The sequence below is a fragment of the Panthera tigris genome, chromosome D1, assembly GCF_018350195.1.
Source record: "Panthera tigris isolate Pti1 chromosome D1, P.tigris_Pti1_mat1.1, whole genome shotgun sequence".
NCBI lineage: Eukaryota > Metazoa > Chordata > Mammalia > Carnivora > Felidae > Panthera > Panthera tigris.
The window spans coordinates 111,940,031-111,961,971 of record NC_056669.1 but is presented as its reverse complement, the minus strand read 5'-3'; the positions used below and the strand labels follow the sequence as shown (position 1 = coordinate 111,961,971).

General features: G+C 57.3%; 1 protein-coding gene across 1 annotated transcript in view; it reads left to right on the top strand.

Moving 5' to 3' along the window:
- The first annotated feature begins 19,634 nt into the window (after positions 1-19,634).
- SHANK2 (SH3 and multiple ankyrin repeat domains 2) overlaps positions 19,635-21,941 on the top strand; it is a 490,643-nt gene continuing 488,336 nt past the window's right edge. Inside the window, exon 1 of the mRNA XM_042957704.1 lies at positions 19,635-19,715. The gene's annotated coding sequence lies outside the window, so the exon portion shown is untranslated. The remainder of the gene's footprint in view (positions 19,716-21,941) is intronic.

The window sequence follows — 21,941 nt, the reverse complement described above, 5'->3', positions numbered from 1 at the left end:
GCACCTGCCGTTATCCAGCTCTGTCCCTGGCACTGGGGACACAGGGAGGAGTAAGAGGTGGTCACGCAGTTAGGGGCCGTGAGATGCTACGGGGACCGCGTAAGGGACCAGCACGGACAGAGCAGAGCGTAGGCACACGATGGTCGACACAGGCAAGGGGCACCTTGGCCCCAGAGGAAAGGACATCTCCTGTCTGTGCTGCGTGGCCCCAGGTACAGCCGGGGTCTATTTCAGGAGTCGGGGACCACAGATGGGAGCCTAGACAGGGGCTTGTGGCCCTTGCTTGGCCTGAGGAAGTCTCTAGGAGGCAGGGACGTTCCCTGGGCCACGGTGGGGGTCACGGCATACTGCTGGTAAATGTTTGACAATCAGCAGTGGCGGGAGATGTGGTGCTGGGGGCTTATCTGTGGCACTTGCTGTCTCCCGTGGTGTAAATACTCCCAGCGTGGACAAGTTCAGCTACTACGGGGTGTTAGTCAGCAGCCGTCAGAGAGGCAGGACCAACAGGGCTTGTGTGTGTGTGTGTGTGTGTGTGTGTGTGTGTAAGAAGGCAATAATTATGGGGAATTAGCTCCTGCAGATACTATAAGTCCTGACCCAAGAGAGCTAATGGTGCAAGTTCCAGTCCAAATCTGAGTTCAAAGCCAGGGGCCCCAAGTCCCCGCCCAAACACAGGCAGAGAGCAAGAATTTCCCCCTCCTCGGCCTTTTGTTTCTCGTCAGGCCCTCGCCTCAACCGATTGGACGAGGCCCACCCCCTCAGGTTTGTGGGAGGACCATCTGCTTGAGTCAGTCTACCCGTTCAAATGCTAACCCTCACATCCGCCGTGGCCCGGTGCGGTTGGCACGTAAAATTGATCCTCACACACCGTGACGTCGTCGGCCACAGAGTTGGGACAAAACGCGCGGTCTACTCTTCCGAGCCAGTGCCAGCCGCTCGGGCACACCGCGGCCCTGGGCCCCATCCCCGTGCCCTCGAAGTTGGCCCCCCTCTGTGTTTCCCAGGCTCTGCACATTCTTGAACAGACCTCTTGGTCCGGTGGGGTCTCCCTCATGGACTCCGTCCGGCATCTCCGAACAATCGTGCCCTGTTTTATTGTTTGTTGGATAAACAAGCTGGATTATGAAAAACAGCCCCTTCTTCCTGATTCTTGCCCCACACAACCAACCCGACCAGCCCGGCCTGTTCTGAACCAGGCAGCTGGCACCCGTCAGCTTCAATGGCACCTCTTGTCCTGGAAGGGCCCGGAGACACTGGTGGCCGAGTGGAGCGCTGAGAAGCTGGCATCCCCTCTCCGGGCGGCTGGCCGTCCACCAGCTGATACTTGAGGCTGTAAAATCCCCTTAAGAAAGCCAGATGCGCTCGACCCTCCCTGAGCGCATTTACTCAGCGCACAGCACTTGAGGACGTCAGTGGGCCAGGCGCCGAACCCGGTACTGAGGTTTCAGAGTGACCCAGATACGGCCTCTCCCTCCATCCAGCTGGGGAGAGGGACCCCGCCAGACTAGGCCAGCCCTGTTGTCAGAGCCACGGGAGGGAGAACGGGGGGTGGGTGGTGCCCAGGGATGCCACCCAGCCCGGAACATCAAGGAGGTCTGCCTGGAGGGGACGGCTTCACCTGCCATCTGTGTCCGGGGCACACGCAGCTCTTCGCCCGCTCGGGGTGCCCCAGGATGCCACCGGGCGGCACAGCCGGGAAAGTAACCCTGCTTCCCCCACTGCTGGATCCCGACGGGTCTGGGAACCGGATCGGCACCCACACAAAGGCGTTGTGTTCTGGCATCACCTCCCAGGCCAACAAAGAGCTGATTGAGGGCTCCCCACTCCTGTCTCCTAAGCTGCTCTCCCGTTCACCTTCCTGTTCAAGGTGCAGTTGATTCGGAGCGAGGGGGGCCCGGCAGGGATGATGCCGCGATGCCTCGGTCTCCAGCGGAATTGTAGACACGGGCCTCCGGGGTCCCGGACTCGGGGGTGGCCTGGGAGAGGTGGGCTTCCTGAGACCTTCGAGTCTCTTCAATTTTCTTGAGTGGTTTTGTGGCTGAAGCCCAGTGAACAATAACCTTTAGCCAAAAAAAGAAAAAAAAAAAAAAAACCAACCCAGCGTATGTACTTTTACATAAATCATATCAGGGTCACACTTCCTGCGGGGGCCAGACCGAGAGCCAGGCCTCAAGGTCGTTCCCAAGTCCTTGTTACCTACAGGTGACGTGACAGCCCCATCTCTCCACCACCCCAGCCCCACGGGCCTGGGACTGTCTCCTAAAAACTCAGAGGTTGTTTTCACCCGGTCCACTGATTTTCTAAGGCCTGGAGCCCAGCTGAAATGTCATTTCCATGGATGACCTGTCACGTTCCTCCCCTGGAGGCTCAAGTCGGTTCCACGTGCCTGAGACGGGGGACAGCTTGCATTTGAGGGTCTCAATTCATGCCCAGCGGCCCTGGGGGGTAAATGCTGTTCCCCCCCCCCCCATGCTGCAGAGGGGAAACCGGCTCAGAGCGGTGACGAGACGAATCCACTGTCACCCAGTCAGGCAAGTGGCCAGCCTACACTTTCATTTTACAGCTTTATTGACGTGGAATTGAGATACCACGAACTGCCCATTTATTTAAAAAATTTTTATTGCCTATTTATTATTGAGAGAGAGAGAGAGAGAGAGAGAGCACGAGCAGGGGAGGGGCAGAGACAGAGGGAGACAGAATCCGAAGCAGGCTCCAGACTCCGAGCTGTCAGCACAGAGCCCGACGCGGGGCTCCAACCCACGAGCGGTGAGATCATGACCTGAGCCGAAGTCAGAGGCTTAACCGACTGAGCCCCCCAGGCGCCCCCGAACTGCCCACTTGCAAAGCGTACAATTTGGTACGTTTCAACGTATCCACACCCCAGGGTTTCGACCTCGGCACCACCGGCAAGTTGGGCTGGAGAATTCTTTGTTACAGGGGCTGTCCTCTGCCTTGCAGGATCTTTAGCAGCATCCCTGGCCTCAACCTGCTAGCAGCCCCCCAGCTGTGACAGTGAAAATGTCTCCGGATAGTGTCACATGAGCCACAAAATCGTCCCCACGTGAGAAGCAGGGGTGCATGTCCACGCAGCCGTCACGAGCCCGCCCCTCACCCTCAAAGTGCCCTCGCTTAACCCCGACCCCGGGCGACCGCCTGTTTCCTATCGCCGTAGATCTTGCTGGTATTTTCTAGACTTTTAAATAAATGGAGCCGTGCAGTATGGGCTCTCTCCGGTTTGTTTCTGAGCTGGCTTTCGTCACGCGTCGTTATTTGGAGTGGCCACAGGTCTGACTCGGTTCTGTTCTCTGTTTCCCACCCATTGGTTTCCCAGATCCAGGACAAGGCAGAGACGGGTGGGTGGGATTCCCAGGGAAGGGGAGGCCAGCAGGAGATGATGGGTCATCTAGAAAGTGCCAGAAAGAGGGCACTGAAGGCACGATGTCAGGAACCAACGACTTTAGACCCTCACCAGGACCCGGCCGCCCCAGCTGGGCCACCCATACCTTCCTCTGGGATCTTAACTTTCACATCTCAGCTGGTGAAACCGCCTTCCTGGGAGCCCGGGGCCTCCCCTGACCCAGGACAGGTCACATTCCACAGACAAATGAGCCGATTTCAATGACTTAACTCTTTTCAAACCGGGAGAGGCACGACCAGAAGAAGGACGTCTGCCCCTCACGTGTCAGTGGTCATATGCCTGGTTCATGCACTGATGGTGACAAATTCTATTTAACTTTTTCTCCCTCGGTTGCCTCCATGAATAACGTATCTGTATCATCGAAATGAACATATAATAGACTTCCAGAAAACCTAATATGGCCATTTACTTTCTCTCCACTCACGTGGCTTTGGCTCTTAACTGCAAATCTTACTAGAACGGAAGAATTTTTAATCTGCAGAGGCAGGCCCAGAAGTGCCAGAGAACCGACCAGACCTGTAGGAAATGTTTTCCCTTCTTTAAAATCCTTTAATAAAGATTTAACAATCGACGTAATGACAGAATAAATAAGTCTGAATTCTTGCACTAAATGAGATTTCTTTTTTTTTCAAGGCTAAATACAAACCTTACGATAAGGTAAACAAGGGTACAAAGACTCTGTGTTTCTTATTTCTAGAAATGTGGGGATTACAATTTAATCCATAATTTTAATGAGAAACAGATTAGTTCCGTGTAGTACATTAGGATTTAGTCCTGACTGTAATATTATTTTAGAACATTACGCCTGTGTACTGAGAGCCTGATCTTAAACTGTAGTTTTCTGGCCAGTTGTTGCATTGGAACCGTTTGAAAATACGGGGGATATTTCTAGAATGACAGCAAGAAACTATTGTCTCTGATAAGTGGGACTGGGGGTTACAGTAGGAGAAAGGGTTTTTTTTTTTCATGGGCTATCCCGTGTATCATATTTTACCTTCTATGTAATAATGTCATAATTTTAAAAGAATGCAAAACAATATTTGTGAAGAAACCCCTAATTCCCCAAATCAAGAGGCAAATATCATTAAGTTTTTAGTATGTGTGTTCACGCATGTTTATGTATTTATGGATGTTTGCTGGCTTGGTGAGGTTTAGAATACGTATACGATAACAAAAGTATTTCCGAACCAGCCATTTTTCAATCTACAACAGTGGAGACACCGCTCTGCATTAACGAATCTATCTCATTCGATGCTAAAGTCGAGCGTAAGTCTGTGATCCGGCCATAGGTCCGAGGCCTGGGCGCATTCTAAGTGTATTTCTTCCAAAAAATTTTTTTAAAGTTTGTATTCATTTTTTGAGAGAGAGAGAGAGAGAGAGAGAGGGTGGGAGGGAGGGTCACAGAGAGAGGGAGACACAGAATCCGAAGCAGGCTGCAGGCTCTGAGCTGTCGGCACAGAGCCCCACATGGGGCTTGAACCCACAAACCATGAGATCATGACCTGAGCCAGAGTTGGATGCTTAACTGACTGAGCCACCCAGGAGCCCCTAAGTGTATTTCTTTTTAAAGTTTATTTATCTGTTTTGGCGGGGGGGAGACAGAGAGACAGAGAGAGAGAGAGAGAGAGAGAGAGAGAGAGAGAGAACAAGTGGGGGAGGGGCAGAGAGAGGGAGAGAGCGAGAATCCAAAGCGGACGTCGTGGGGCTCGATCCCACGAAGTTAGAGCTGAGCCAGTATCAACAGCTGGAACTTAACAGACTGAGCCACCCAGGTGCCTCATGTTCTCAGTGTATCAGTCAGCTTTTGCCCCGGTAACAAACAACCCCCAAATCATGCTGGCTCTCACCCCTCCCCCACACATGTGTTTCTTACTCACAGGTGGGGGGTTGGCCGTGGCTCTGCGGGCCCCACCGGGGCTGAGGCTGGCAGAGCAGCCGAATCCGGGGCGTCAGGAGGTGTGAGGGGCCAGCACCTGTGCCAACGAAGAATGGTCGGTCCCCTCCAGACTCCACTGAACAAAGCACACCGGAGCAGCGGGGTGGGGGAGTGCGCGCGGGCCCTGGAGGGGCGGCGGGCTGGGGTGGGACACCGGAGACCGGTAGCTATTCGCGAAACGATCCAATCTGTGCCCTGCGTGGAAAGAAACAGCAAAGGGGTTGGGGGTCTGCTGAGCAGCCACAGACAGGGGCGTCAGACCCACCACTTGAGCCGGTACCTTGTGGTTGGTGCAATGGTTCCCGAAATCTTGCTCCGCGCCGTTCTCTGGACCTGAAATACGTTACTGAGCGGAATGTCACTTATGTGTCATTAATACCAGCAACGGTAAGAGCTAATAACATCTCATCTTCGGAGCACACATGACGGCTACTTCACTTACGTTGTCTCGCCGACTTGTCACCACAGCCGGAGGAGGTGGTCGTCATTATCCCCGTGGGAGAGATGACAGGACTGAGGTTTAGAAGTTGCTGGTGGGGACCAGGCAGGACTCAGATTCAGGTCTGTTTGACCCTAAGACCGGGCTCTTCCACACTATAGAAGGTTCAGAGTGCGTGTGTCTGTGTGTGCGTGCACACGTGTGATTTTAACACTCTCTTATTGATTTGGGAGGGGAGTAGACTGTGTGCTCTCGGGGAGGAGAAGTTCCTGGTGATCCATTTATGGTGGGCGCCTCAGTCTCTAGGAAAGGTGACTCTCCGTGTCTATAGAAAATGTGGTCTCACCACTGGCTTTACGGGGGCTCGTCAGTCCCATTTCCGGGTCTCCCACTGTCCTGAACCCTGTCCCCTTGAGGTCCGACACGGCCACACGACAGTCCTTGGCCAACAAAGCCCGAGTGGAAACAGAACGTGAAGGCATTGCAGAGCTGATGCGGGGTCTCCTCTAGGCTCTCTCTTCCTGTGCTGTGACACTTTTGGAGGCGTGTGGAGGAGAGCTGTTCTGGAGAGTCCCCCAGACCCTCAATGGTGAGCGAGAAACAGACCGTCACAGCGATGAGCCATCTGGAATCAGGGGATGTTCCTGGTCACAGAGCAACTCGGCTGGTCCTGGCCGATACAGGTCCCTCCCACCTGCCCCCAGCACCATGGCTCTCTCCCCTTTTGAAGGTTTACTCTCCAGCCAGGTTTTTAACACACACACACACACACACACACACACACACACACACTTCCTCATCTCTGACATTAAAGAAGAAAATTCAAGCCTAGTCTGCAATATTCTTCACGCTCTGATCTATGACCAGCCCTGCGCCCTGTTGGCGGCCCACATGTCCTCCATCACTGGTGTGGGATGGGGTCACTGTTGCAAGAAATGCAGGGGGCCCCCCGACAACAACGTTGCTGCCCCCAGACTGGGCTCACGGCTGGCTCACAGGCCTCCTGGCCCTGCAGGCGGGTCCCTTTGTGCAGCTGACACGTTTTGGACTCACGCTCCCCGCTCTGTACTGGAATTTGTGGGGCGACGCCGCAGCGTCGGGGGCTGTCGTAGGATGAGCCTGTGGGGCCCCGTGAGCCCGCGGCCGCCGTGCAACTATCATCAGCACCTTCTTGGCGGTTTGCTGGGCAGGCTGTTGTATAGCAGCTTTGGTTGTCACTCCTCTCAGGACTCAGAGACACAGGTCACGGTAAAATTCCACCAAAGTGCCGGAATGGAGCCTCGTGGCTCCGTGGAACGAGCCAGAGTTCCGAGTAGGACAGCGTTTCAGCTCTGACCTCGCCGGGTCACCGGCGGGCACACACGCCCTCTCTTGGGCACGCACATGACCCGGCCCCAATCATGGAGCCCTCACCCCGTCCCGCCCGGGGCTCCTCGTGGGGACCCTCAAGCTACACAAGCTGCCCTTACTTTCTTAACCGTGTGTTCAGTTTTTAATTTGCTATTTTTAACCACACGTGCGGCAGCCAAAACTCATACCTGCACGAGCCTCTGAAGCTCCCTCAGCTCTCTAATTAACTGCATTCCCCACCGTTGTCTCTGTGTTCCCATCCCAACGTTATTAAGGCTCCATCCGAATTTTTCCTCGGCGCCTTTTACGGTGGCGAGAGATGGGCCCCTCTTGGCCTGTGGTGCTCTTAGTGGGAACCGTCAGCAGCATCAGCGTTGAAAGGCACTCAGGGGACACGCGGAGAGAGGCTGAGAGGAGTCATGAAGTGAAGGACCGGTTATATAATTCCTTGTAATGCACATTTCATAATTAAGTTATTACTGAGTCAATTAACCTTTAACGCCAGGGCCCGTAACACAAACACGCGTTCAGCAAGAGTGTTAATCATGGCTAATGAGGGGGGTGTAGGAGGATCTCTAGGTGGAGCCAGGGTCCAGCTGAAACCTTTTTTGTCCTCGTAGGGTTTAGCCCCCCTCATAGGGTTAGAAGACCTTAGCTCCTCTTTTTTCCCCCTAATATTTATTTTTGAGAGAGAGAGAGAGAGAGAGAGAGAGCGCACGAGCAGGGCAGGGGCAGAAAGAGAGGGAGACACAGAATCCGAAGCAGGCTCCGGGCTCTGAGCTGTCGGCACAGAGCCCGACACGGGGCTCGAACTCACGAGCTGTGAGATCATGACCCGAGCCACAGTTGGGCGCTCAACCGAGTCACCCAGGTGCCCCGACCTTAGGTCCTCTCTCTCATGTCCAGCCGCACAGGGACCCCACGGCAGCCAGCCCAGCTCTACACGAGCGTGTCTTACGGCCGAGTGAGCGGCCCTGGGGCACACTCCAACGTTCCCACGCAAGCCCGAGTGGGCTCCCAGGGCATGGGCCACACGCCTCCCCAAAGGCACCACAGAGACATCCTGTCCTTTGTCCAGCAAATATTGAAATGAATGTTTGCCACAACAGTGGGCACAGGAGTGGCCCTGTCATTCAGGGGGAAATCCCGGCTCACAGGGTCACCGTGTGGACAGCAGATACCGCTCGCTGTGGACGGGAAGGACCAGGGTAGCATGGCAGGTGCACATGTCCCAGAACGTGGAACGGCGGTTTCCTGAGTACATACGGACATCTGGTCAGGGCAGAAACGGATCCACTTGGCAGAGACATCAGCAAGAAGGTGGGGCGGCAGGGCTTTCACTGGCATGTAAAAAATCCAATTAACTTTAATTGAAAATGTAAGTGAAAAATCAATTTGTTTTACTATTGTAAAAAAAAAAGTGTTCTCAGAATTCTGAAACTTGCTTGCAATCAGTCCTTCCCGCTTCCACATGCACCAACCCCCAAATCCCTGAATTCGAAAGTGTGCTCTGAATGCAATGTGGCCTCGTGTCGCCGAAAGGTCCGTGGATCGAACCCAAACTGCCGCCTCCGAGTTCCACGGACGGCACGTGGCCCCCGGGAGCTGGGCCACGTCATGCTCGCTTCCACACCCCGTTTCTTGGGGACTTGGTGGCAGCCCTGGGTGCCAACCCAAGGCTTCTATTTCTAGATTAAATATCCGGTTCTGCAGCCTTTCTCCCGACGATCGCCAGCTCTCACTGCGCATCTATTATGCGGCAGGCTCTGCGCTAAGCCGCTTTCTATGCATCGTTTCATTTTTACCCTCATAAAACCCAGTGAAACACACTATCATCGTCCCTATCTGACAAACAAGGAATCTGGGGCTCCGCGTGCCTGAGCCAGCCCACCAGCCCCACGCGGCTGGTGCAAATGGAACCGGGGCTCGGGCGCCAGATCCCACGGCGGGTGCCAGCTCTACGCCGGACCCACCCGCCAGGCTCGCCCGCCTCCTTCAGGACGGCTCCCCGTTCTCCGCGTTCCAGGCTTGAAACGCATCCCTCCACTGGCCCGTTTTGCCAAAGATACGACAACAACACCGTTTCGTGTTTGTTTTGCGGAGGGGGTGTGGGCGCGGTGGTTTCGAGGTCCAAAAACTTGCAGGGAGCCAGTTAGCGTCAACTGACAGGGCCCGTAACACCAGTAAGAGCAATTCTGGAATCAGAGAAGCTTGGCCTCCCTCCCTCTCCCCTCCCTCCTCCCAGACTCAGGCCTCCGTCCACCCCAGAGATGGGCCTGGAGTAAGATGGTCGGGGTGGGGGTGGCCGTGCACACAGACAGGGCACAGGTGGTTTTCCCCGTGAGACGACGCTTGTATTCTGCATCTGGGCTGTCTGCCCGGACAAAGGTTTGGTGTCCTTTCACTCTATTATTTTAATAATCATAATACATAATAATGTCACCACGTTCCTAGCAATGTAACAAGAACATAACGCTCATACGTGATAATGAAGTCGTCACCGTAATTCCGTGATATTCACGCATACAAGAGGTCCGACGGGATAGCATCCCCGCTCGCACCCTACGCTCTCCTCACACCTCCCCTCTCCCCGTGGGGGCACCGGGTAGCTGTTGGGACGATGCAGTGGGATAATGGAGGGGGCCCTTGGTGACGGGGGGCTGTGCCCTCTCGCGGCCCTTCAGGCTCCAAGCTTCCGCCCCCGTCGAGATGGCGGATGGCCGCTCCCACCCTGAGGTCCATCTGTAGCAGGAATTTCACAAATGAAGAAACGAGGTCTCTGAGAACAAACGAGGTTCCCAGCGCGTGGCTGCCTTGGAGTGCACAGGCTGCCTCTCGGTGGGGGGGACCCAGGTCACCTAGATAACAGCAGGTGGCAGATGGACCGCTGTAAGATGGCAGGGGTCAGGCACAGAGGACGGGGGTGACCCTGCCCAGCGCTCTGCGGGCCGGTGAGTGTCAGCCTGCCAGGCGTGAGCTCTGCCGTGACCCCGGCTTACCCGTTATAGCGGGCCTGCCCCGGATGGGGTGGGGGTTCACGGTGCCCCTGCGTGGGGGACAGGCCAGCAGCAGGGCCCAGACCCCTCGGTGGGGATTCTGGGGCTCCCCCTGCCTCCAGCCAGCGCGGCCCCTGAAGCGGCCTCCTGTCTCAGGACCCCACACCCAGCCCCACTGCATAGGCACCGAGCTTTCTTAAAACATGGCGGACCCTGACCCACACCCTGTGGTTCTGCGCAGGCCCCGCCTAGAGCGAGAAGCTGCATCTCCTTTAAGGAGACCATCCCACTGTTCTGCCTCACGTGTGTCCTACGGGGTGGCCTCTCCTGTGGAACCAGTGCACTTGGAACCCTGTGCCCCAGGCAGAGAAGCCGTTCAGACTCCCGTCGGAGGAAGTCAAATAATTTACCGTGTGACGTTTTCTTTTGACTTTTTTTTTTTTACCTATTCCGGCTGGAATTAATCCCCTTAACTCTGGCCTAGTGAAGGACAGAACCACAAGGCTCTGTCTGAAGTGGGAAACCCACCAGGTGGCCCCGGCTGCTTCCCGGACAGTGGTCACGGGCCCAATGCGTCGCTGTATCGGTCACTTCCTCATTTAACACGGAAAAACGTGTCTCTTTGAAAACATCGCCTTCGGAGCCGTGGATGCCTACAAGTCGATTCTCCTGGAGAAAATCGGCTCTCCCGGTTCTCACACATTAAATCACCCTGGGGTTTTCAGCTAGTGCACGGCGGCCCCGGATACGTGTGGTCCGCAAGCATTTCCCTCTCTCTCTCTCTCTCTCTCTCTCTCTCTCTCTCTCTCTCCCTCTCAGGCGCCACGTGGCATGACCCTCCTGCATATTTAAGGAACATGTTCTCTGGACGGGAAGGCGGCAAAGGCCGGTCTCCTCTCTGTTTCATTCTGAGCTGCTCCTGCCAGAACGTGGGTGGGATTCGCCCCCCTGCACACCGTGGTCCCTGGTGGGGACCACTAAATTAATTCAGAGACCTGGTCACTGAGAGGACATGCCCCTCGAGCTGGCCCTGGGCGATCGGAGGCTCCTGACACCCTGAGCCCTTGGAAAGTGCCAACGTGGGAGCCGCTCCAAGGACTCAGCCTTGAGAGAGCAACGCGGGGATGAGGCACGCGGGGCGGTACAGCGGCTGAGCGCTGGTAAGGCCTCTCTGCGGAGTCGTCGGAAGGGGACTTGCTTGTACCTGCCCTCCTTCCCCCCCCCCCCCCCCCCCGCCGCCCCCAGGTCTCTGCCTGCCCTCCACGTTCAGGCCTGTTTGTGACCCAACACCCACCCCGGGCTCCAACATCCAGTGGGCACTCTGCAGATCGGGGCGGGGGGGCACCTTGGGAATCGGACCCCAAGCTGGTCAAGACAGACCCTCAGGATTTCCAGCCCCGTGGAAGGAGAGCGGGGTGGGGGGCTCCGTGAGGATTGGAGGCCCGACCTGCCAAGCGAGACAGGGACAGAGACAGAGGCAGAAAAGCAGGACTGGAAGTTTCCCTGAAGGGTGAGGACAGAGCTGGGGGTGGGGCGAGAAGGCCGAGAGCCCCGAGGGCCTCAGGAGGGGTATGACCCGGGTCACGGGAGGCTGGGAGCCCAAGAGTTCCTGCAGGGGGGACCAGCCCCGTGGACCGTGAACAAGAGAGCAGGTGCAGAGCTGGAGGGGACAGACGGAGGACAGGAGTCGCGCACCGGCTGAGCATGGGATGGGCTGGGTGCAGGAGGGGTGAGGGGCTGGGGGATGCGAGGGGCTCTGGAGCCGGGTCCTAGAGCCACAGATAGTCGTGCAGGTTGTGGTGTGAGAACAAGCGCGTGATTTCTTTGGAGAAACGCCTGGGTCAGACGCGTCTCTACGTAAAAGCGTACATTATGCACAGCTGCTTTCCGAGGGGTCGGTGTGCTCGCGTGGACGGGTGAGGGTCCATCCCCAGCAGGTGCGTGAATCGTGCCCTCCGTCCATCCCCTCCTTGGCCGGCACTGTGTTCCCCCGAGTCCCGTCCCTTCTCTGATGATTAGCGACGAGGAGCACCATTCCGCGAGCGCTGGAACGCTTCTTTGGGGGAGGGGCTGCCCGAATCTGCGTTCGCGCGGGACTGCCGGTTCCAGCACCGCTGAGCTCTGAGAACTGGTGATCGGAATCTTCTGAATTCAAGTCCTTTGTCCGATCCGCGACTTGCAAGGATGTTCTCCCGGTCCTCGACGTGATTTTCATTCTCTTTATAGTGTGTCTTTCAAAGAGCGAAAGCTTTAAACTTTGGTGACATCCAGTTTACCCATTTTCTTCCCTTCCGTGGCTCGCGCTTTTGCTGTCGTCACTAAGACCTCTGTGCCTGACCCCAAACCAAAACGGCTTTCTCCCCCTTTTCCTCTAAGAGTTGTGTAGTTTTGACGGGTTATACTGACTGATGCTCCATGGTGATGTGTTGTTTTTTTTTTTTTTTTATAAAGTGTGAGGGTTCCCTTGCCTCCCGTGTGGACATCCAATTACTCCAGCATTTGTTGAAAACATTCAACGCCTTTTAACATTTTCAAGTAACTTTTACATTTCTGTCATGTATCCGTTCTTTAATTAGGCTTTTTGATGATTTCGATTACTTTTTAAAAAATATATATTTATTTATTTTTGAGACAGAGAGACAGGGCGTGAGTGGGGGCAGAGAGAGAGAGGGAGACACAGAATCTGAAGCGGGCTCCAGGCCCTGAGCTGTCAGCACAGAGCCCGACGCGGGGCTCGAACCCAGAAACCACGAGATCATGACCTGAGCTGAACTCAGATGCCCAACCGACTGAGCCACCCAGGCGCCCCATGATGATTTCTGTTACTTTCTAAATAGATACATTTGTTTTGTAAGTATCCTTTATGTATTTAGGATATGCATTTACTTATTTATTTGTTTGAAAGAGAGAGAGTGAGCAAGCCCTTGGTGGGGGAGCAGATTGAGAGAGAGAGAATGAGAGAGAGAGAGAATCTCAAGCAGTCTCCAAGGTCAGTGCAGAGCCCTATGAGGGGCTCGATCCCACAACCCTGGGATCATGACCCGAGCCAAAATCAAGAGTCAGACGCTTAACCGACTGAGCCACCCGGGCGCCCCAATCCCTTAACTTTTTAATGCGTAGCGTTAAATATCTTCTCTGGCCGTTCACCCTTCATTTTGGTTGGTTTTGTTTCTTGGGCTGTTGTCCGGTGAGAGGCCCTGACTCCCGCGTGGTCTGATCCCAACTCTCCCGTTAGAACCCCCGAAACGTTTAGAAAGGCCTCCCAGCCGCCTCTGCCTGGAGACTCTGAGGACGATCGTCTGTGGCTTTCCCTGCAGTTTCATCAGGTGGCGTTCGGTGGTTAAATCTTGAATCCATCTGTCATGTGTCCTTGCCACGAGGAGTGGGTTACAGATTCAGCCGCCTTTCTCAAAGATCGCTGGGCCTGTGTGACAACACCGCTTATCGTCCACTCCTTCTCTTGCTTCTACATAGTACAGAGCACATTCGCGACAGACTGCCTTCCATCCCGGGCTCCCTCCCTCGCGTCCCTTCCCGCCCTTCTCTCTTCTCCGAAAGCGTCCTGGCGTGCACTGCGTGCCAGGCTCTGTACGGGAGCAACAGGTCAAGGCGGAGGGGGACCCCAGACCCTCTGCAAGCACACAGACCGTACCTTAGCTTCGACGTGAGCAGGCAGTCAACGGGGTGCGGGGGCAGCGGAAATATGAGTGAAGGAGAAAAATATCTGTGTCAAGACCGGACTGGACGCCGTTGCTAGGTTGGTTTCATTTCTGCATCGGCGTGCTGCTGGTAATGACCGGAGCTTTTCAGGATATTTAATTTGGGGCCCCCTCTGCTTGCTCTCCTTTTGGAGGTGTTTTTTGCTCTTCTGCAGTCGATTTTGATTACAGAGCAGCAGAGCGAGGGAAAAGGCGTAAATCATACCTGCAGGGCTCCAGAACTTTTCCCAGAGCGAACCTACCAGACAAGCAGCTCCCAGCCCCAGGGACAGAGCACTCCGGGCATCCAGAAGTCCTCCGGGTCTCCCTGCAGGTGCCCGCCTCCAGCACCACAGACCGTTTCTGCCCGTTTTCCAACCTTATACAAGCGGAATTATACGGTATGTGCTTTCACTTAATGCGCTAATGATGAGATCAGCTCGTGCTTTTGCACACGCGGCACTGGTACATCCCCTGTTTGCCACGGATGGGCTTTCCTTGCACAAACACGGCGCCATTCATTCACGCCCATCTCTGTCGAGTGCAGTGAGCGTGCTGGCGCTCCCCTTTGGGGCACGGACACCGTCACTGCTGCTGGGCGTGCGTGCCCCCCGAGGAGAGGGGTTGGGTCCTGGCAGATACCGCGGGACCATTTCCCTGGGCGGCTGTCCCCACACGTCTCCCACCAGCGGCGCCCGGCGTGCGAGAACCCGCGTCCTCTCCCGTGTCGGATACCGCCTGCTTTTTTCGGCTTAGCCGGTGAGAAGCAGTCTCATCGTGGGTTTATTCCCTCTCTGCCGACTGACAACATTGGGTACGTTTTCATATGCTTCCAGTCCGTTCTGATGGCCTCTTGGGTGAGATCTGCCCATTCTTTTATTGGATTGCCTTTTTAATTCTTTTTAATTGGATTGCCTTTTCCATATTCTGGACACACGCAGCTTTGCTTTTTTTTTTTTTTTTTTTTGCATGTTTATTTCTTCAGCTAGACCGCGGGCCAACACGGGGCCGCACTGAGTTTAATGCTGTCGAGCAGGAGAATCGTAGCTTTACGGTATTGATGGTCTCCGTTTAAGAACAGCAGACGCAGTGACGCTGGAGACAGCGAGCCGCGCTCCCGAGTAGATTATAGGTTCACGAACTTAACCTTTTACAGCCACTCTGCGTGGTTCCTCTTCCCATGTTACAGGAATGGAAATTACAGGTATGGAAACCGGGAAAGAGATAGGATAGGGGAGTACCTAAGTTTAGCCAGTCAGAAAATCATAGCGCCTCCCCAAATGATAAGTTTGCCTTCTTTGTAAAAACGCTTAACCTTGGGGTGCCTGGGTGGCTCAGTCGGTTAAGCGTCTGGCTCTTAGCTGAGGCTCAGGTCGTGATCTCACGGTTCGTGAGTTTGAGCCCCAAGTCGGGCTCTATGCCGACAGCACGGAGTCTGCTTGGGATTCTCTCTTTCTCTCTCTCTCTCTCTCCCTCTGTCTCTGCCCCTCCCTGCCTCTCTCTCCCTCTCCAAGTAAATAAAAAAATAAAATAAAATAAAAATGCTTAACCTTTCTTACTGAGTTTTCTTGTTCGATTGCATTGGCTGGTATTTCCAGGGAAATACTCAGTACTGGTAATGTTAGTAGGCTCCCATATCGTGTGTCTGGATTGAATGAGAGGGATTTATTTAGCATTTCACATGGGACACGATGCTGGCTTTGGTTGGATACTGAACAATCTTAAAACGTTTCCAAACTACTTTTTTTTTTTTTTTTAACTAGGAAGTGTTTTTGGCCAGGCGTATCTCCTGACAGATTCACTAACGTGGAAGCATTCGAGCGTTCTTGGGATGCATGTGGTTTTTCAAAGCTCTGCGGTATCGTCTCCTGGAGATCGTGAAGGTTTGCTTATTTGTTTGCTTGCCAAGCAAACCCCAAGAGTCCGGTTATAATGGACTCTTCTGATGGGTTTGGTTTCCCGATAATCGCGTCGGGTTGCTGGTGTGGCCCACGTCGGGGCGCCCTGTCCCTCCTGAGCGTGGCTTCCGGCTGCCTCAGGTCTGTTCATCTCCGTGGCCTGATTCGGCCGGGACTCCTTCTTCATCGACGACACACCAGACTGCACTTTATTTTGGGTTCCCCTGTGAAGCTTCGCCCGAAACAAGGACTTGGGTGCAGCCTGCTGTCTTGGAGAGGTGACCCAGGATGCAGGAGCGAGGGGGGAGGGAGAGGGGCCCCGGAGGAGGAAGCTCCCAAATAAAAGTGTTTTGTTAAGGTCTCTGCTGTGAGCGAGGGAGGCCCCAGAGGCACATCTCAGAAGCCACACATGTTCCCTGAGCGGGACTGCTGGCCGGCTGGTGGCCCCGAGCCTGCCCCTCCCAGCCTCCCATGCTGTGCCCACGGGGACTCAGAGCTGCCCCTGGATCTGCCGCCTGCACTCCTCCTGCTGCTGTGGCACCAGCAGGGGACCCAGGAGAAGTCTGGCCGGCCTTGAGGGCACAGCCCCAGCCCCTCTCCTCCTGCCCTGGGGGCCCCCGTGCTCCTCCCGCCCAGCAGGAAAAGCTCCTGACCAGCCCCTCTGCGGCCTCAGATTCCAGCACGAGCAAACTCGCCTTCCCCGTGTTAGCATCCCCGTCTCTTATGATGAGAGAAGTAAGTCTCAGGAAGCCTTTGAAACCAATTGGTGGGAAACAAATCCAGGGGAACTAATGGAGAGTAGCAAAATTCCTTGTCGAGGGGCAGGAGGACGATGCGGGACGCACGTCTGCAGAGGAGTGGGGGGGTTTGTAAGATCTGGGAGTATTTACAGGATCAGGTTTGTGACTGAGCTAGAAGCTGTCATAAAATTATGGAGACGTGAGTGAGTTGTCCAATATTTGATGTGCGGGGTCGCCCGAGGGAAGTAGATCTCTCTCTGGAGCGGGAAACGTGTTGAAAAACATTGCAGAAGCGTGGGGATCTGGCAGGGGTGGGGGAGTGAGGCAAGCTTGTTGGCTGGAGAACCTGCCTTCACCTGCCTTCACCTGGCTCTGACCCCTTGTCCTTGGGCAAGTCCCATGCCTCCTTATGCCTCAGCTTTCCCACCTGGAAGCTGGAGGGTGGCGTTGCCTGGGCAGCCTGAGAACCCTGCGCTGGGGGGTGCCGGTCCCTAGGTCCCAAACCCAGGAGCGGCTCTGGAGGCAGACAGGCCTGCTGCTGAAAGCACCGAGCATCGGGGTTCATCTAAGCCACACAATACTTGTAATGTTTTCCCCAGGACAGAGAAGTTGGTTATGTTCTGCATGTTGTAACGGTACGGTGTCCCAGTTTCTAGCGCTCTGTAAAACAGCTCCTCTTTCTGGGAGGTCCCGGGTGCTCTGTGCTCAGTGGACAAGCCATAAATACCGTGACTGATGGCTGATGACTTCAGGTTTTACAGGAAAAAAGAGCTGTCAGATGGAAAACGGCATATCTTTCCGCAAGCTCATTCCAGCAATATCAGACCTGTCTGGGTTGGCGGGGGGGGGGGGGGGGGGGGGGACCCAGGGAAAGGCAGCTTACAGAAACAAAAACCGGGAGCTCCTAGATCGAGAAGTAAAAGGATGATTCCCCTCTTCCCAAGGTGCCCTGTGACTCGTGCTGTCCTGGCCCCCCCGCCCCCCATACACAAGACGGCTGAAAGGCTCAGTGCTGTGCAAAGGCCCAGCACACGGCGGGGACGGGCTGTCAGGGCTGAAGGTGCACCCTGAAACCCAAAATCCCTCCCGGTGAGCGGGAAGGGGTTCAAAAAGGCGGTGGCCGCGGGTCCCGAGTCTTTCATGAGAGGCTCTTCGAGACTTGAAGGATGTTGCCAGGCAACAAACGGATCCCACTGGAGGGGTGGCTAGGGGTGTCCCCTTGGGTGGACAGGCTGGCAGAGGCCTGGATCCCTGGGGAAGTGTCTCTTGAAGGTGGCAGAATGGCTTTGGCGCTGGGACCCCTCTGTGGGGACAACGGAAATGTGTTCACAGCTGAACGATGGCCAGCTGTTTCTCTGTTGGCCCCAGAAATCTGGGAGGAGCATCTGGGGGGGTTGGGAATCTGGGTGGAGGAGGTGACATGTTGGGGACTTTGAGTTGGAATTGCGGGCAAACACACTACTTTGTTCAGATGACACTCTTTGTTTGGGGTCAAGGGGTCTGATGTAAGTTATGGGAAGGTAACCCCCGCCTCCACTCTCTCTAAGCCCCCCCTCTACCCCTGCTTACAAGTCAAAGAAATGATGCCTGTCGGGTCCTGCCTCATTCTTCCTGTTTAAGGATTACTATTATTTGATGGATGGCCTCCTTTATTCACTCAACAAACATTTTATTAAGGCTCATGCTTAAGGAGGCAGCGGAGAGAAAGACATCTGCCAGGAGCCCCGGAAGAGCTACAGTATTTACTTCACGTGTGTCCTGAAATATTTAGGCCCCAAATACAACTTTTTTTTTTTTTTTTTCTAACCTAAGTGCTTTTAAAGACTTCTTTGAAATGTGGGACAATTATGCAAGCAGGGGAAAAAAAAAGTATCTAGAGCAAATATTTAACTTTGCCTTTGGTGTGTTGAAGTCACTGGCCCATGCAACTCTCTGAGGCGTGTTCTAGAAGACTGGCTTTAAAAAGTATACGTATCATAACATAGACACATAAAAATGTAAATGTACTCATGGAGTCTTTACTGTTCCTCCCGGGGAGACAGCGGTGGGGTTTCGCAGAATGGAAGGCTGGCTCCTGAAAGCCAGGTCTAAGTCACAGCCTGGAAGCTGGTGCTTGCCCCCCCCCCCCCCCCAGCACCTACCCCACTCACACTGCACATCTCGGGCAGCAATGGCTCTCCCTTCCAGAACACTGGAGAACTCAGGACACAGAAGCCTCCATAGCTGGTGTAATTACCAGTGGATTTTGGGGGGGGCTCCAGAAGTTATTAGCCAATAGCTCAGGCATCAGGTCGGGAGTGTCTCAGCCAGGAGCCAGGGGCCGGGGCTGGTGACAACCCCCTTTGGGTTTCGTCAAACCTGGCAGTCCCCGAGCCCGGTTAATGACAGGATCCCCGGGGGTCCCCGGGGTGGGGGGGGGGTGCCTGACCCCCGGGCTTCATCTGAGCGGCGGGTGTGTATCCCCCCCCCCCCCCCCGCCCTCGCCCCGAATCGCTCCTCGGCAGGGAGGGCGGCTGGCCCCCGGAAGGCAGGCGCCCAGGTGGAAGGTGGCCCGCGAGGCAGCCGGCGGCGTCTCGCCCAGGCACAAAGTTTTCATTTGCTCTGCAGACGCCGAGCCGCGCCGTCGGCCTCCGTGCTTCCCAATCCTATTAACAAAACACTCAGGGGCGGGAGCCGGCTGCGTTCGGGATAATCGCGCCGAGGACTTCGCGGTCCGAGGGCTTTCTCGCGGAAGGGGGGCGGCGAGCCGCGCCACCCGGGGCGGGGCGGGGCGGCGGGCGGAGGCGGCCCCGGGCGCCCGCCGTCTCCCGGGGTTGCCACAACAGACCCCGCGCGCCGCGCCCGAGCCGCCGCCGCCGCCGCCGCCGGGGCCGGAGCGGCCGCGGCAGGTGCGGGAGAGGTCGCGGGCGGGCCGCGCTCGCGGGTCCGGGGCCGCGCGCGCCCTCGGGCGGCGAGAGGACCCCTCCCCCACCCTCGCCGGCGCCTGCCGCCCGCGCGGGGCCGGGGGGAGGGACCGCCGAGCGCCCCCGCCAGGAGCCCCCCGCCCGGGCGGCAGCGCGGGGCGGGGCCCGGCGCCCCCCACCCCACCCCCGACACCTGAGCGGCGGCGGCGGCGGCGGCGGCTCCGGAGACTCCGGCCGGGCTGGGCGCGGCGCCGCTCGGGTCCCCGCGGCGGAGCCAGGTGCGCGCGGACGCCCGCCCTCCCCGGGGGCTCTCGCCGGGCCCGACTCCCGGGACCAGGTAAGGCGGCGGCGGCGGCGGCGGCGGCGGCGCGGGGCACGGGGCGGGGGCGGCCGGGAAGGACAGTAGGTGGCCCCCGGGCGCCCGACCCTGCTCCCCGGCTGCATCTCGGGTGCGTCTGGATTACGGGAGCACCAGCTGCCGGTTAAGCGCAGCACTGAACCCTTCGGAGCTGGGCACGGGGTGGGGGTGGGGGGGGCCGGGAAGGGGGCTCCTCGCGTCCTGGTGGGGTCGCTTCTCGGTGAAGACACCTTCCCCCCGCCGCCACCCCCGGCTTCCTTTGGAGTAGGGGCAGGTTTCAAAAGCTGTGGAAGAAGAGTGGGCGCCGAGAGTAGGAGCGACTCCTTTGTGCCCCCGGCGCACGCACCCCCTCCCGCCGGGGCAGCACAGACCTACCTCCACCGCCTGCCCGGGGTCTGGTTGCCCTCGGCCGCCACCCGCCGGCCCGGGGACTGGAGTCCGTAGGCTTGGCCGAGGAGCGGGCTCGGGGCCGCCAGGGGGCGCGCGGGGGGCGGGGACCCAAGCCGCGGCGGCAGGGTCCCCAGAGACCCTCCTGCGGTCACCCAGCCGCGAGCCAGCGCGCAGAGCCCCCATCCAGATACGCGCGGCTGGAGCAGCGGGCTCCGCGAGGCCGAGGCCGGCGCACCCCGCGCGGGCCCCGGGAGTCGCAAGTTGGCCCCCCCCCACCCCACCCCACCCCCCCCGTCCCGGGGTCGCGCAGTGCCCATGCTTTGTGTCCAGCCTCTGCCCGCCGCGCGCCCCGGCCGGGATCCGGTGGGGGGGCACCGGGCTGGTGTAGGTGAGGGGCCCCGGCGGCCCGCCGCCGCCGCCCGTGAATTATGCAGGAGGCTGGCACTGGCGCGCTCGAGTTGCTCAAGTTTCCCTGGCAACTTTCGCCCGGGCATCCCTCCTCCCGGCGGCCGGGCAGCTCCGCCCGCGCAGCCCGCGGCCCAAGCGCCTCCGCGGGGCTGCCGGGGCGCGGGGCGCGCGCCAGGAGACACCGACCGCTCACGCGCCACCTGGGCCGGGGCCGCTGGATTGCGCGAGCAGGTGCGACCCCCGTGGGGGACTTCGCCCGGGTTCGGAGGGTTCGGGGGTCGGGGTGGCCCTTGCCGCCCGCGTTCGGAGGGTGCGGCTCCTCGGTAGACCTCGCCGCCTGGGAAAGGAGGGCGCGGGGGCCGGGGTGGACCTCGGTTTCGGAGGGTGCGGCCCCGCGGTGGACCTCGCCGCCCGGGTTCCACCGCTCTGCGCGGGATGCGAGGGGCGAGCACGCAGGCCAGGTTTAGTGTTTCCATGGGGCTGGGGGCGTCCAAATGGGGTGAGGCCGGTGCTCTTGGCCATGGAGTTCGTGGAGGAGCTTTTAAAGCGACCCTGGGCGGTTGGAAGGCACTCGGGCCGCTTAGGTCGCGGTTCGCGAGGGGGCCTGGGGGGGGGGGGGGCGGCAGCTGTGGGCACGGTCCTGGGAGTCCTCAGAGGCCTTCCAGAAATGAAGTGGTTTCCACGTGGAAACTGGAGGCAGTAAATTGGATGGTTACGTGACCTCTTTTTTGTTTGAAACTCAAGTTCGAATTAATGAGGTCAGTCCTCTAATTAAATTAAGTTTGGAGAAGCAGAGAGGTAATTTCGGAAGCCCTCCGCTGGGGGATGGTGCTTTGACCTCCACCTGGGACTTGCCCCTCGACTTTACTGACCCGGGCAGGAGTGTATGCTCGGCCCGGGATTCAGCCTTGATCCAGGGGTCCTGCATTAAATGATAATTAGCGGGGAGCTGGTGGTGCTGGGGGGCTCCGACCATCCAGAACAGCCACCCCCCCACCCCCCGCCCCGGGAAGCCGCTGCGTTTGGAGTCCCGAACTTTCTCGCCACTCGTGCCTAATAACAAGGCTGCACTCGCCTGGAGATTAGTGCCCGCTGCGGGGGTCTGGGGTGACTAAGGAGGGAAAGTGAAGGTGACTGCCCTAGTGGCTAAGAAGGGGGAGCCAGTGGAGTTTTGCCCTGGAAGTGCCAGTAGCCCTAAGGAGGCCGACGGAGACCCTTGTGTGCACAGGAATTAGGCTGTGTTGAGAGCAGCTGGACGTAAGGCTGCTGGGAAGCAGTCCTCTAAAGGAAGCAGGTGCCGTTCCCGTGCTGGGAAATTTCTGGTTTTCCAAGAAGGAGAAATTGGGTGGAAAGGCACATTGGGCCCCTATGGAAGGCGCTGTAACCGTTCGATATCAACAGGAATGC